The sequence below is a fragment of the Silurus aristotelis genome (assembly GCF_946808225.1).
Source record: "Silurus aristotelis genome assembly, chromosome: 12".
In the NCBI taxonomy this organism is placed as follows: Eukaryota; Metazoa; Chordata; class Actinopteri; order Siluriformes; family Siluridae; genus Silurus; species Silurus aristotelis.
In genome coordinates this window covers 8,864,104-8,877,854 of record NC_139585.1, presented here as the reverse complement: position 1 = coordinate 8,877,854, position 13,751 = coordinate 8,864,104, and positions in this window count along the sequence as shown.

Below are 13,751 nucleotides of genomic sequence, written 5' to 3'. Positions count from 1 at the left end.
AAGCTGAGGCTTGAACCGTGGACTGTGGAGCTGTGAGGCATCAACACTACCTACTCTGTGGGATATGATGTTGAATTAAGCCAATATCACTTGGTCAAAGAAACAATACATTTTGTAATACATTTTGTGATCGATTTTCTAAGAGGTCATGCATTATAATATTTTCTTTCTTGTTTTCTCGTGATCACGACTTCATTTTCTCGGCGTAACAAAAGTTGTTTTCTTGTGATCTAGACATAAAAGTTGTATCAAGCCTTAATTTTCTCGTGATCTTGACATAAACATTGTTTCCTCATAATCTGTACTTAATTTTTCCTTTTTACATAAGAGCATGTTGTTGAGGCAGCATCATCGCAGCATCAAGGATGATCGCATTTGCTTTTACTTTGTTCAGAGATTGACTACTTACAAATAAGGGTTTGACACTTGAGAAGAAGGATCTTATGCTGAATACGCAGAAAAATGAAGAACTGATCATGAGAAAACGATGTTTGTTATGTCATGATCACGAGAAAATTAAGTCGTGATTATGAGAAAACGAGAAAGAAAAAAAATGATAATGCATGCTCTTTTTGGACTGCTGTATTTATGGCATTTGGAAGATATTTACATTTATGGCATCAAATGACCTTATCTAGAGAGACTTACATCTAAGCAGTTGAGGGTTTAAGGGCCTTGCTCAAGTGCCTGGTAGTGGCAGTTTGGTGGTTCTACGATTTAAACTTGCGACCTTCCAATCCAGAATCCGATGCCTTAACCACTAATCAACCACTTATCTACCACTTATCTACTAATCATCCCAACTAATAACAGACACGTACCTGTGCTACACGTCAACTACACTCCTGACATTCCGTCTCCTACTATCGGAATCAGCTAAATCTGTAGGTTCCATCCAAACAAATCTCCCATTGAAATGTCAGCTCTGGGTGTCTCTTCTGTACCGAATCCACAGCCTTCTCTTGCACACGTTCCTGCGAAGTCTCCAATGTGCCACTTATTCCCCCTGTCCTTCCCACCCTCCCACGATTGATCTTCAGTGGCCTATTGTTGAGCAGGTCTCACAAGATAATTGGGTGGATGATATGATTCATTAGGCAAATCAATTCCACAATCGTTCTGTAAATCAGTTGGGCTGGTGATTTATTGCAATTGATTTCTTGACAAATGTGCTCTCTGACAGATAAAACACAGCAACAGTCACCTTTTTTTGTTCCCATGTTAATCATCGGACCGGCCGATGGATAGGGGGGATATGGCAGAATTTAATATGGCAACCTCATAATTTCACAGAATGTAATTCAGACTTGCTGTTAGCTGAAAAGACGGTTGACATACGTTTTCTTTTTATTTATGTTTATTTATATATTTTGATGTAGTTCAAGCTTTACTGTCCCCTTACTATCTAAAGGTTCCTCACTCAAATCACTATGAAGCCATTTCACAAGATAAACCTCTCAATTCTTCTTTTTTTTTTCCTTTTTATCTTCATCTCATTCAGACTTGCTCACCTCTCTTTCTGACTCACTGAGTCGAGTTCGGATAATAAGTAGCAGTGCAGATAACCTCGCCGGCTAAATACCTGAAAACGATCGGGAATTTGTCACGCGCTAAGCCGAATAAAGAATGCTAAAGTGACAATGAATCACAATTCCCGGATTAACCTTTAAAACCGGATTCAGCCGTGGAGAACGGTGTAATGGCTCGCTTGAAAAAGAAAATCTAACACCCCAGCTAGCTGCTGGTTCTTTTAAAGCTTTGTATTCCCAGCTAGATAATGCCGTTTCTGTAAATGTGACACACAAGGCTTCTGGAACGTACACAACAAAGGCAAATGCTCATTTGTATCCAGCTGTGTGTCCATCTTTAACTGGCTGTATAGTCACTGGCTCAGAACATGCCAGTGTATATCCAGGAGTTTGTGCAAGTGATTGCTGTTATCTCATTTAGACAATAAACTTTGCAGCAGCAGGCCTGCATTATCTTTACCAAGCTGTGCTACGCTAGTGGTTAGCACATGGGCATCCCCCTCCTCCTTTTTCTCCTTCTCCTCCTCCTCCTTCTCTTTCTCCCCGCCATAGAAACAGGTGTAGGTGGTTTGAATAATGCTCAGAAGAAGTCTCCAGCTTGCTGACTACGCACAATCTTTGGTGCAGATCACTGCTTAACCAACACGCAGAACCGTAAGCGTTACGGTATAGCGGCACGTGTGTACGCACCATAAGCCTGGTTCCGGCATTCCGGCTCCGGTTGGAGCTGGCGAGCTGTCTGCCGTGGCTCAGAGTCTGTGTATGACTTTGTAGTTAAAGACAGATGGTGAATGTGCTCTCATGTTGGAGCGCTCGCACTAGTTTTTGCTGATGCCGGGGAAAAGCGTGACATCAAGGCCTGTCGCTCTTCTACCTAGCTGTGAGGCTGATGAATAATACGGAAGCAAGTCGGAAGAAAATTTTAAGTTGGCCGTTCGAGGGTTTGAAAACTATCAAATGTTGAAATGCAAACACATGCAAAAAAAAGCACAGAAAAAAACATTACACTGAATTTCAAATGCTTATTGCTACTTTCCTTAGCATTTTCAGAAGCTCTAGATGAACTAAAGAGCAAAGTGAACAGAAAAAAAAATTTCAAAAAAGAAAAAAAAATACAAATAAAAAAATTTCTAAAAGAATTAAAAAAAAGACTTATATCGATATAAAACCACCACTTATTTTGTTCTTTCCTTTATTAATAGCGGGATGTCATGCTTCCACATTCACACCAAGGTAACCTTCACATAACAGGCATACCCAAAACCAGCATGTACACATTCACACACCACAATGTCACCATCAGAGATTGCAAGCATAGCAATTTCAAAGTCCCTCCAACGTCCCAATAACAGCAACGAGATGACACCAACAGGGACGACAGTATACCAATGATGACTACGCTCCAAAGCTTCGACACTTTCCACAAATTTATCAACTGATTTTTTATTAAATTGTGAACAATAGAAGAGTGGTCTCGACATCTCCACGATGATAGTTCCATTACACTTGTCATTATCTATGAGCTGAGATTGATGGACTCATGCGATTCCTGGGTTCTTGCTTTATCGGCGTTAAATGTCTTTTATAAAGAACTGGTATGTGAATCTAGATAGCTGACAGGAAACTAAATGAGTACAGATTACCTGTAAAGTAAAGTGAATACTTACTCTTGCACAATCACTGCTCTGGTATTCATTCTGATGGATTTCCTTGACACCTTATATAAATAAATATCAGCACAGAATCTAAATAAAATAATGTCCAACAAATGACATGCACTTAAACACAATTTCATAGAAGAGTTAAACTAGAGTTTAGTTTTTTCATTGCCCTGGTTTTACTGAGTAATTGCTTTCAAATCATGTAAACATTCCAAAAAAACGGAGGGAATCATTAGCATTAGTGGACATTTCAGGAGAGTTTACTCACTTCTCTCTTCATTAGGAGGTTCTTCGTGGGTCCTGGCTGCTCTCTGATTTATCTCATTTAAACCAGAGACCACTTAAAATGCAGAATATAAAACTGATAAGTGATTAGTTGATGAGATCATCTTCAAACCCAGGTTTTGCACGATATTATACTATGACGGTATTTAATTTTGCAATGCTTTAGGGTTTTAAACACACTGAGGTTAAACTAATTGTTTAGGATCAATTGGTAAGAAAATGATGCTGAATTTAAGGTGTTGTTAATGCAAGCTAAAAGAAAATATGTAATAGATGTTTTAAAGCATGAACTCCACCAGCAAAATAGAATCATAATTGATTAATCTTAAATCTCTAAAGAAAAAAAAAACGATCTTTGCTTATAATGGGAGGTTTATTGGGTTAATGGAAACTGTAATAGTCCCTGCGGGTCTCTACTGGTAATTTAATGCCTTCTATTGGTGAAATAATGGATACCATTATGGACCAATAGAACACTTTTGTTCTACTTGTAGATCGCATGTTGGTCATGTTAGAATGTCACGAAGCTTTTAGATTCCAGTTAGTGTCTACTGCGGTTTCTTTGATTTGACACTGATGATTTGATGATGCCCACAAACATGCTATTTAATGGAAACCATTTGGTAATGGTTTTAAAAGTGCTTGTATTAGACATTTTTTATGGCATTTTTTATTTTTCAACAGGAAGATATACTTTCTTTTAAACTGTGTAACTGCAGAAACCCACATTAGGTGGGACACGATCAATTGCATGCTATGTTCACCTCCTTGCTTAACCACTATCTGGTATAAAGTTCATAAGGTATTTTAAGAACGCACAATACCCCCAAAGCTATACCTCTGATTCAGCCCAGTGAAGCATTTGCTAAAAATAGAAGAAAAAACTAGGTGAAATGGGTATGCAGGCTATAGCTTGAATTGAGCAAAAACACAGCATAAGGACTAGTTTTATTATCGTATATATATATATATATATATATATATATATATATATATATATATATATATATATATATATATATATATATATATATACATATATATATAGTATTTATTACTGATATGCATTTTCTTGCTGTGCTAGTCTAAAGGGTTTTATTTTGCTAAAAATCACAGCCCCTGACCAATTAAACAAGCATGAGTATATTTTTGGATTGAGACTACACCACATTTCTGTTGCCGTGAATAAGTATGCCTGGTAACTGTTTTAAAGCAAAGGAAATAGAAAAAAAAATCTACATCCAGAATGTGAAACTTGATCAACCTTCAAAATGAAAATATACTATATTACAACTGACTTATTTCAATTCAGTGCATATAATGTCTAACATGTTATGCCACAAACCAGCTTCACAGATGTAGACCCTTATTAACCAAGCCAGAGTTGACAAGGAAAAACCAGACTTGAGATGGATCTTTTGTGGAAGTTAATTGAATGATGATGTTTTAAATCATTACAATATCAAGAACATCATAGCTACCTCTGGACTCTTTGAACACAAACGTGTACACATATAACACATCCACATGCATAAGCGTACACCCTTTTTCAAATAAAAACAACACGGACTGCTAACAAGTCTGCTTCTACTTGACGCAAAGCCAAAGATACGATACATTATAGATACTTATGAAGCAGCTACCTATGGGATCAATTACGATTCACCACTACTACAATGCAGTCCGATCCGATTTCAATTTGAATCCCCCACAATGCGATTCACTGCAATACGATGTGATGTAACAAATATGATGCTGTGCAATTCAATATGGAATAGATACTTCACTTATATTTCTTAGGTTCAGACAGGCAGCAAATCATGAATTTACTTAAGTGCCTTCTGACTTCTTCTTCATGGCCCTTTCACAAACAGGCCTTTAAGATAAAAAATAAAAAAAAAGCAGACGTTCTGTTTTTCGGCCCTCTGTTTCCAGGAAGATGCAGCTCTACCTCTGCCATGTTAATCTGTATGTGACTCTCAGGACACACCTCACTCTCCGTAGTCTTATGTCATGGTACTGAGAGAACGAGCTCGAGAAACTGTTTAGTGGGGAGAAATCAATCTACCTATAAAATATTGGTTACAAATTATTAGTCACTTTCTAAATAATAAAGGTATAGTGCATCTACTACTATTACACATAAATTAGTTTTTTATCGATGCAAATATGCTAAATTGTATGAACTTGTTTCGAATGCCCATTTTTAAAAATCACATCACATCCATAACTTTTATACCAATGCACAGATATGAATTGGTGAATCTTACCATCCCTATATAGATGGATAAACATTTTTCCTCTCATTGCATTCGTATCATTGTTAGCTAATCCCGGTTGACGTGGAAATTGTGAATATATGTGGGTCTTCGTTGTCATCTTGAACACAAAATCAGAATGACACTGGTAGACAGGTACTAAAAAACACGAGAGAGAGAGAAAAAAGAACGAGATCTCCACAGGGAGTAAGGGAGAGTGATAGTTCTCCTGTGTTCGGGTCACTAGGCCTGACTGAGGTAAAGTCATGCTGATGGAGAACTGACTGTCCGATATAACAATGACACACACTGTGCTGGACCTACACACACACACACACACACACACACACACACACACACACACACACACACACACACACATATATATACACACCTACCTGAGAAGGCTGTCACAATGTTTTTGTGTCTAGCTATGACATGAAAAGGAAGTCTACCCGACAGCTTTATGGAAATAGATGAACTATGGCATTGAGATCATTTATTAATTGATGAATATATATATATATTTTTTTATTTGAACCTTTAATTTTAGGTCAAGTACTGATTCCACACTTGGACACCATTAAGAGCCGCTCTGTACACATGGAGCTGTTCTGTTAGCAGCGTTGTCGTTAAACCGCTGTTAAACAAGTCGATAAGCATGCTAACGTCAAAGCAAAACAACAAACCGCGCTACACACTCGGTTTGCATGGAAAAACAAAAGCCTTCTTTTGTTTCGCGGATAAGCAATTAAAGCGGAATGGAGCTCGGCTGTGGTACAGAACAGACCTCCAGCTTTCCAACTGGCATCTCCACCATCGTTGCCTCTCTCTCTTTCTCTCTCTCTCTCTCTTTCTCTCGCCTAGCCACGATTTTCCCCTTTAATTGTGCCACTTGAGAAATTTACGTGCCTGTGAATGTGGCATGAATCTCACGCTTATTGCGGTATCATTAGCAGCAACATTTAAGCAACATCTGTGTGCTATAGAGCTAATTGAAGTAGCACCAGCGTCAGCTGTAAATCCACGGGAAGATGGCAGATCGCGCCCGGCACTGCTGAGCTAGCCGCTAACAGTCAGCCTGTTCCTGCAATCTGCCACGTGCAGGATGGCACAGACACACGCTTACACACACACACACACACATAACACACACATGCTCTCATACACAACATCCAAAACATACAGAGAAGGGGGTTAATGATCCTATTAGCCACCTTGTTGCACCAAATTGGCTGTTTCTCTGGCTGCCCTGCTGCCTTGGTGCTGGTGTGTCTTGGAATTGTGTGGAGGCTGGAGGAAAGCGTGGATCAGTTTGGAGGGATGTAATCTCCAAATTTAGGGGGTTTTATTTCCAGGTGCTCATCTGGACCTTTTCCTGTCATCTGCATTTTTCAAACTGGGAATGATTCCGATTTCAGACTTTGCGATTTTAAGATTGCTTGCCACACTGCACAAGATGATCTGATTAAATCAATTATATGTTGTTGCCCATCTACGATCTGATGATGATCCTTTAATGATAGGTGTCCAAATAAAGAAAAAAATGTTTATATTCTGCTTACTTATGGGAAATTGGTAGCTTAGTGGTTAAGGCAGTGGGTTACTGATTGGAAGGTTGGGGTTCAAGCACCGATATCCCCAAGCTGACACTCTTAGGGCCCTTGAGCAAGGCCTTTAACCCTCTGTGCTCCAGAGGCACTGTAACATGGTTGACCCTGCAGTCTGACCCCAGCTTTCTAACATTGCTGGGATATGCAAATAAAGTAAAAAATCCTAGTACCACCAAGTGGCCACTGCTGGGCCCGTGAGCAACGCCCTTAACCCTCATCCGATCAGTTATATAAATAAGAATTGTACATCACTCTGGAGAAGGGTGTCTGCCAGATATCGTAAATCTAAAAAACATTCTTCTAAATAAGCTTGCAATATTATTGAGAATATTTTTTCTCTATTTCATGTTTTATGTTTCACTATTAGCACCTTTGTATTTTGCATTCACTATATGCATGTCCCGCAAATCTCCTGTGCGTTTTTTTATTGGTGGCATTTAGTTAAGTGCCTCAGATAAGTTAAATAAACAATCAATTTGGACTCTGCCAAAACGTAAAAAATTGGTGTTGTTTATATTTATTAACAATGCCCAAAATCAGCAAATTATGCATTTTAAACTGGTCAGTCTCATCTCACAACCAATATGCAATTAACACATCAAAATCTAGCCAAAAAACTGTAAAGCTGACTAATATCTGTTTGTTTGTCTTTAAAAAATAGAATTCTTGTTTTTGCTTTATTATTTTACCTTAAAACACACACACACACACACACACACACACACACACACACACACACACACACACACACACACACACACACACACACACACACACACACACTTTAGCAGGGTGTTGCTTAGTCAGCCAGTTGTGTTAGCCCATAAACTAATCTGGCTAGTAATCAAGTCATTACATCAACCTATTATACTCACAGCTCTGCTGTGGCCAGCGGAACGGTAGGAGGAACAGCAGTAAAAATAGACAACACTGTCTCTGCCATAGCTATTCACAATCACAAACACATCACAGGAAGCATCAGAGCAACAATAGCTCCTCAGAAAAACCAATTGGCTTCAATTTTGTCCACGCTATTTTCAGCATGCAGTGCTGGAATGTGTAGAAAGATTTGTTTCTGCTCCATAAATACAAATAGATACATGTGTGATACTATAACTATAACCTCCCGAGACAACTGTGGTGGTGTGTGTGGATTTCTTTTTTGTCTTGCTATTGGGAAACACATGGAATAATGTGGGTTAGGAATGTCTCAATTCTTTATGACTCTTAAATTGTTGTAAATCAAAAACAAATGAGCTAAACATTTTCTATATACTTTAATGACTAATTTTTATCATCATCATCATCATTAAGGCAGATACAGACAATATACTTAGCACATAGACATAATATATGACAAATCAATGTATTACTCAACAAAAAAAGTTTACTTTAAAAGAATATGAAACATGCCACCTAACATGGAAATTGGGTCCAGTGTCAGCACTTGGTAACAATGGATAGGTTTTCCACCAACATTTTTATGAGGGTTTTTATAACTTGAAAGAAAATTTGGTTTCGGAAAAAAAAATTGGGTAATAATAATAATAAGAAGAAGAAGAAGAAAGAAAGAAAGAAAGAAAGATCAATGTAAATTTTGATATGTAATATCAAAATGTATATGTGTGTTTGATATGTGTGTGTGTGTGTGTGTGTGTGTGTGTGTGTGTGTGTGTGTGTGTGTTTGATATGTGTGTGTGTGTGTGTGTGTGTGTTTGATATGTAATATCAAAATTTATATGTGTGTTTGATATGTGTGTGTGTGTGTGTGTGTGTGTGTGTGTGTGTGTGTGTGTGTGTGTGTGTGTGTGTGTGTGTGTGTGTGGTTTTGAAAAGAAGATTTGAAGTTTTGAAAAGAAGATTTGAGTGCAAATAATAATAATAATAATAATAATAATAATAATAATAATAATAATAATAATAATAATAACATTAAGCCTAATACAGGTTAGAAGGACTGCATTAGGCAGTCAAGCAGATGGAAGAAATTTTACGCATAAAAATTGCAGATAAATGAAATATGTTAATTGTTGCAAGACCAAATGGATGTGCGAGTGCATTACTGGAACTAGGCTGATTTCACTGCCCCAGGGTCTGGATGGCTTAAAATCATTGTGGGCCAAAAACTCAGAACTTTCAGCAAAAAAATTCTTCACCGATTGCTAGTGTACTTGTCAAGATGCTGGTTCATGAAACATGCCAATGATCCAAAGCACACGAGCAAAATGAATACCAGACGACATCCTGTAATTTCAAACAAACATGAATTCTGACCTCAGATAAGTACTGTTGTGTGATCTGAAACAGCTTGTTCAAGCACTAGCATGCACAATGTACAAGAAGATTACCTACTGGTTTATGTCTTTTTAATGGAAAAAAAAAGGATTTTTCAATAAGCTTTTATGATTTTACTAATTAAGTTCTTATGTTACCAAGAATGTAAAGACTTTTCACCTCATCTTTAATAGCTAACTTGGAAATTTTTTGGCAAACATAAAGAATGATAAAAGGCTTTATTGAAGAAATTCACAGCTATCGGGGTAAGTTAGCTAACGTTACTGAATGTTTACACCATTTTTTGTTCATTTCAATTAACCATTTTGAAACAAACTTTTGCTCACATTATCTATTTATTGTTAATTGACAGCTGAACTAACACTCACTGATACTGAGATTGATTAGTGTTTTTTTTTTTTTTTGTTAAGTTTGATTAAAAGTGAGCTAGATGTCTGGGCTACATGGTACCAGTCCATTACGAGGAACAAAGAGATACACGAGTTGAGTTCATGTCTAAATGTTACTGGTTCAGATAATGAACCATTTCTGCAGCATTGTACATGATTATGATGGCGGTGCATTTTCAATGTAGCAGAAGTAAAGTTATTCAGTAGATCCAGGAGAAAACGAAGGATTCATCTGCAGCTACAAAATACCTTCAGCTCTGGAATAATAAAGTAATAATCCATTGTTACCAAGAAGGCTGATACTGTAGGCCTCGTTGTTTAAATTATATGACTAGACTTCCACTAGAAGATGACGTTTATTCATTTATGGGCTCACTGCTTACACTTTGCATACATGTACAGTGTGATAATCATTATTTGAAAATATGTGTTTCTTTCTCTTTTTCTCTCATCCACTAATAATCTATGAATCTGAAGTTGAAATTTAGTTGATACAAAAAGATGGCAAAAGACTACAACTGCTATAATAGCTATTGGATTGCAATCGCTCTGAACAGATTTTGCACCCATTCGTCCATCAGTGAACAGTGGAAAACTTCATAAAGAAAAATAGACCTCATGTTAAAACTATAATGAAAGTGCATGATGCACAACTGCACTTTTTAACCCGCTATAGCACAAATATAGAAATTCAAATATAGAATTATTTATAATCGCATTATTCATATCAAACTGATGAGGATGAGGTTGCCTCAAGGCTTCCTCCTTATGTCGTCTCAGGGAGTTTCTACACACCTCTATCAAATCTGACTTGCTCATTAGAGATACATTTTTACATTTTAAACATTCTGAATACATTTCCTGAAAATGTTTTTGTAAAAATATTTTGTAATAAGGTTTGTTGTTACTGTTTTACAAATTGAATTGAGGATCACATTTATGCATGCTAATTTATTTGTCAATTTATTTCTATTTCACATAATAATCAGAGGAGGAAAGTTGTAAGTTGGGGAGAAGTTTCGTTAGAAAAGTGGATTTCATGTACAAATCCTATTGTTCTTCCAATGTAAAAGTATGACAAGCATAATTCTGTGGTTATTTTAAATACATTGGAGTAGAATTGTAAGCGTTTGTGCAGAAATTCTTTAAAGCTGTGGTTAGGGTTAGGACTGAAGCTAGTTTTAATACTGTTCCATATTACTTTATTCATGAAATTAGACCATATCCATCCAGATTTCCCTCACTGGTTTGAAATTGTATACATTTTTTATAAGTGCTTCATGGGAAGTTGTTGGCATAGTAACAGCAAACCCAAATCTTCATGATAACTTTCACCTTTTGCATTTTATTTCTTTTTTTCTTTTTTAAAAACATGCAAAGATCAAAATTTTTAGATATGATTCAATATTTTAATCTCTGTTTCATCCATTAATCCTTTTATACACCTCTTTGACCATAAAAATGATGATTTAATTGTATTAAAAATCGTTCTCTAAGTTAGTATCAGTCTATTGCATTACATAATATTATCTCATTAATAAAACGGCATAATGAAGTTGATCATGTGTGTAGGAATTGCTTACCTTACAAAACTTTTAAAATATTGAACATTTATTTATAGCTGGCTGGTTTGGCTAACAATATTACAATGAGGTATAACTTAAACAAATGATCATATCATTTTATCTTCCGTATACTCACACATTTATACAACAGCTAGGGCAAATGTTAGTCTCTAACATTTAGTTGAGAGACAGGAACACACTTACACTCTTAAAGTCTGCCAGTGTTGTATTTCATGTGAAAGCCAGACATAATGGACAATGAAGTGTATGGCCAGTCTCCTTCTAAAATAGGTCTTGATCTATTGTTATATATAAAAAAATACACAATAGTAGACATCACTGTTTCAATATTAAAAGAAAACTGTGTGCACATTTCATAACACTAACAAGGTGTGGATTTTTTGGAAACATTTATAATATATAACCATATATGGACTTCATAATCTTCATTACAAGGTAAACATTGGTGGTCAATAGAAACATGTTCAAAGGGCAATGTCAAAAAGGTCACTCCAGTAACCGCAAACCTCAAAGAAGTATCTGGCATCAGTCATTTATTATGTAGTGCACTAAAAACCAGCAAAGTGACAGAACAAACAAGACAAAAAAAGAATAATTGGAAGTTTCATTAGTGAGCTGACTGATGATTCTTGTTAAAGGAAGGAAAAAAGCACTTCGTTCTCATTGAGGAAATCTGCAAGGGTGGGAAGAGGGGTGAAGAAGGTGATCTAGTGCATTTCTCTCTCTCTTCTGGTTTCTGGGTGGTATAGATCCTTCAGCTATTGAAAATCAATAGTCACATGACATGGCTAAGGTCAGAGGTCAGGTAAATAAAGCACTTTAAGCTCTCTAGCTGTGATGGCCTGACTCCATAAGAAATGATCAGCAGCAGCCTTTCAGGAGCTGGAGAAGTGAAGCTTTGTAACAGTGAAACATGTAACCTGATAACCAGAACATATGGCTCCTTGTCTTGACTGAGAGAGCAGGGGGCTTCCAAGGATGTTGGGTTGGTCAGACTCTAAAAAGTGCATATATATTTTTATTTATACTCTTTTTTTTCTTCTTCCTCCCTTTATTCATATTGAGTATGACGTCATTCTGATGTTCTTATATAGGTTTAGATTCTCACTTTTTTTTTATTTATTTAATTTATTATTTTTTTTATAGGGAAGCAATTACACCACCTTCAGTCAAGCACACAAGATTAAACGCGACCCATGGCTGGATGTGCCAGGGCGGATAATTGATGTCTGGCAAATATTTTTCTAATATGTCACTTATTGGTGTATGTGAATTTAAAGGCCTGTGTTTTTAATAATTGCCGACGTTTCTACTCCACTGATAATGAGTGACTAGCAGCCTGCAGGCTCCGGAGGGTTACGATGCCAAAAGTTGGAACCCTCTAGAGATGGAAACCTCGGGAAAATACAATAAAGGATATTAGTGAAGAGCAGAAATTCGCTCTTTACATAGAATTCCCTGTGGGCTGTGAATGGCTCTGATTAGATGGATATACTGTATGTAATTTTATATATATATATATATATATATATATATATATATAAATATATATATAATTAGTTACAAAATAGTTTGTATAGTATAGTATGTATTACTTGCTGATATAAGATCACATCCATCTTTCCTTTTTCATGTAAAACATCTTTTAATATTGTGGGTGTTTGCTCACTGTGATAAAATCAGAAAGTGCATCCGCATTGCTGCACATGTAGAACTGACCGGAGAAATGGAGATCATATTTCGTTTTCTAATGAAAGCCTATTGAAAATCACATACATTTCGGAATAATACAGATTCTCCTGGGTAGCTTATCGGGTTCTGAGTACATGTATTAGGGCTTAAGCAATATTACTTTATTAGGGCTTAGCTTGGTTAATATCTCTGCTCAGTACCGATTTATATGGCTTGAGTGGTCAACAGTGGCTCAGCTTACACAGTAGGGATGAGTTTTAAAATTAATAATATAGATCAACTAAATTACGGCGAGCTAAGAGCAGCGCGGGACATCCCAGCAGTCTTAATGTGCACACTGTAACTCAGAACCGAATCAAACTCTTTGCGCTGATGAGTTCGAGAAATGAAAGCCAAATCCTTTGTGTTTGAACAGCCCCTCATAATCCACAAACAGCTCGCCA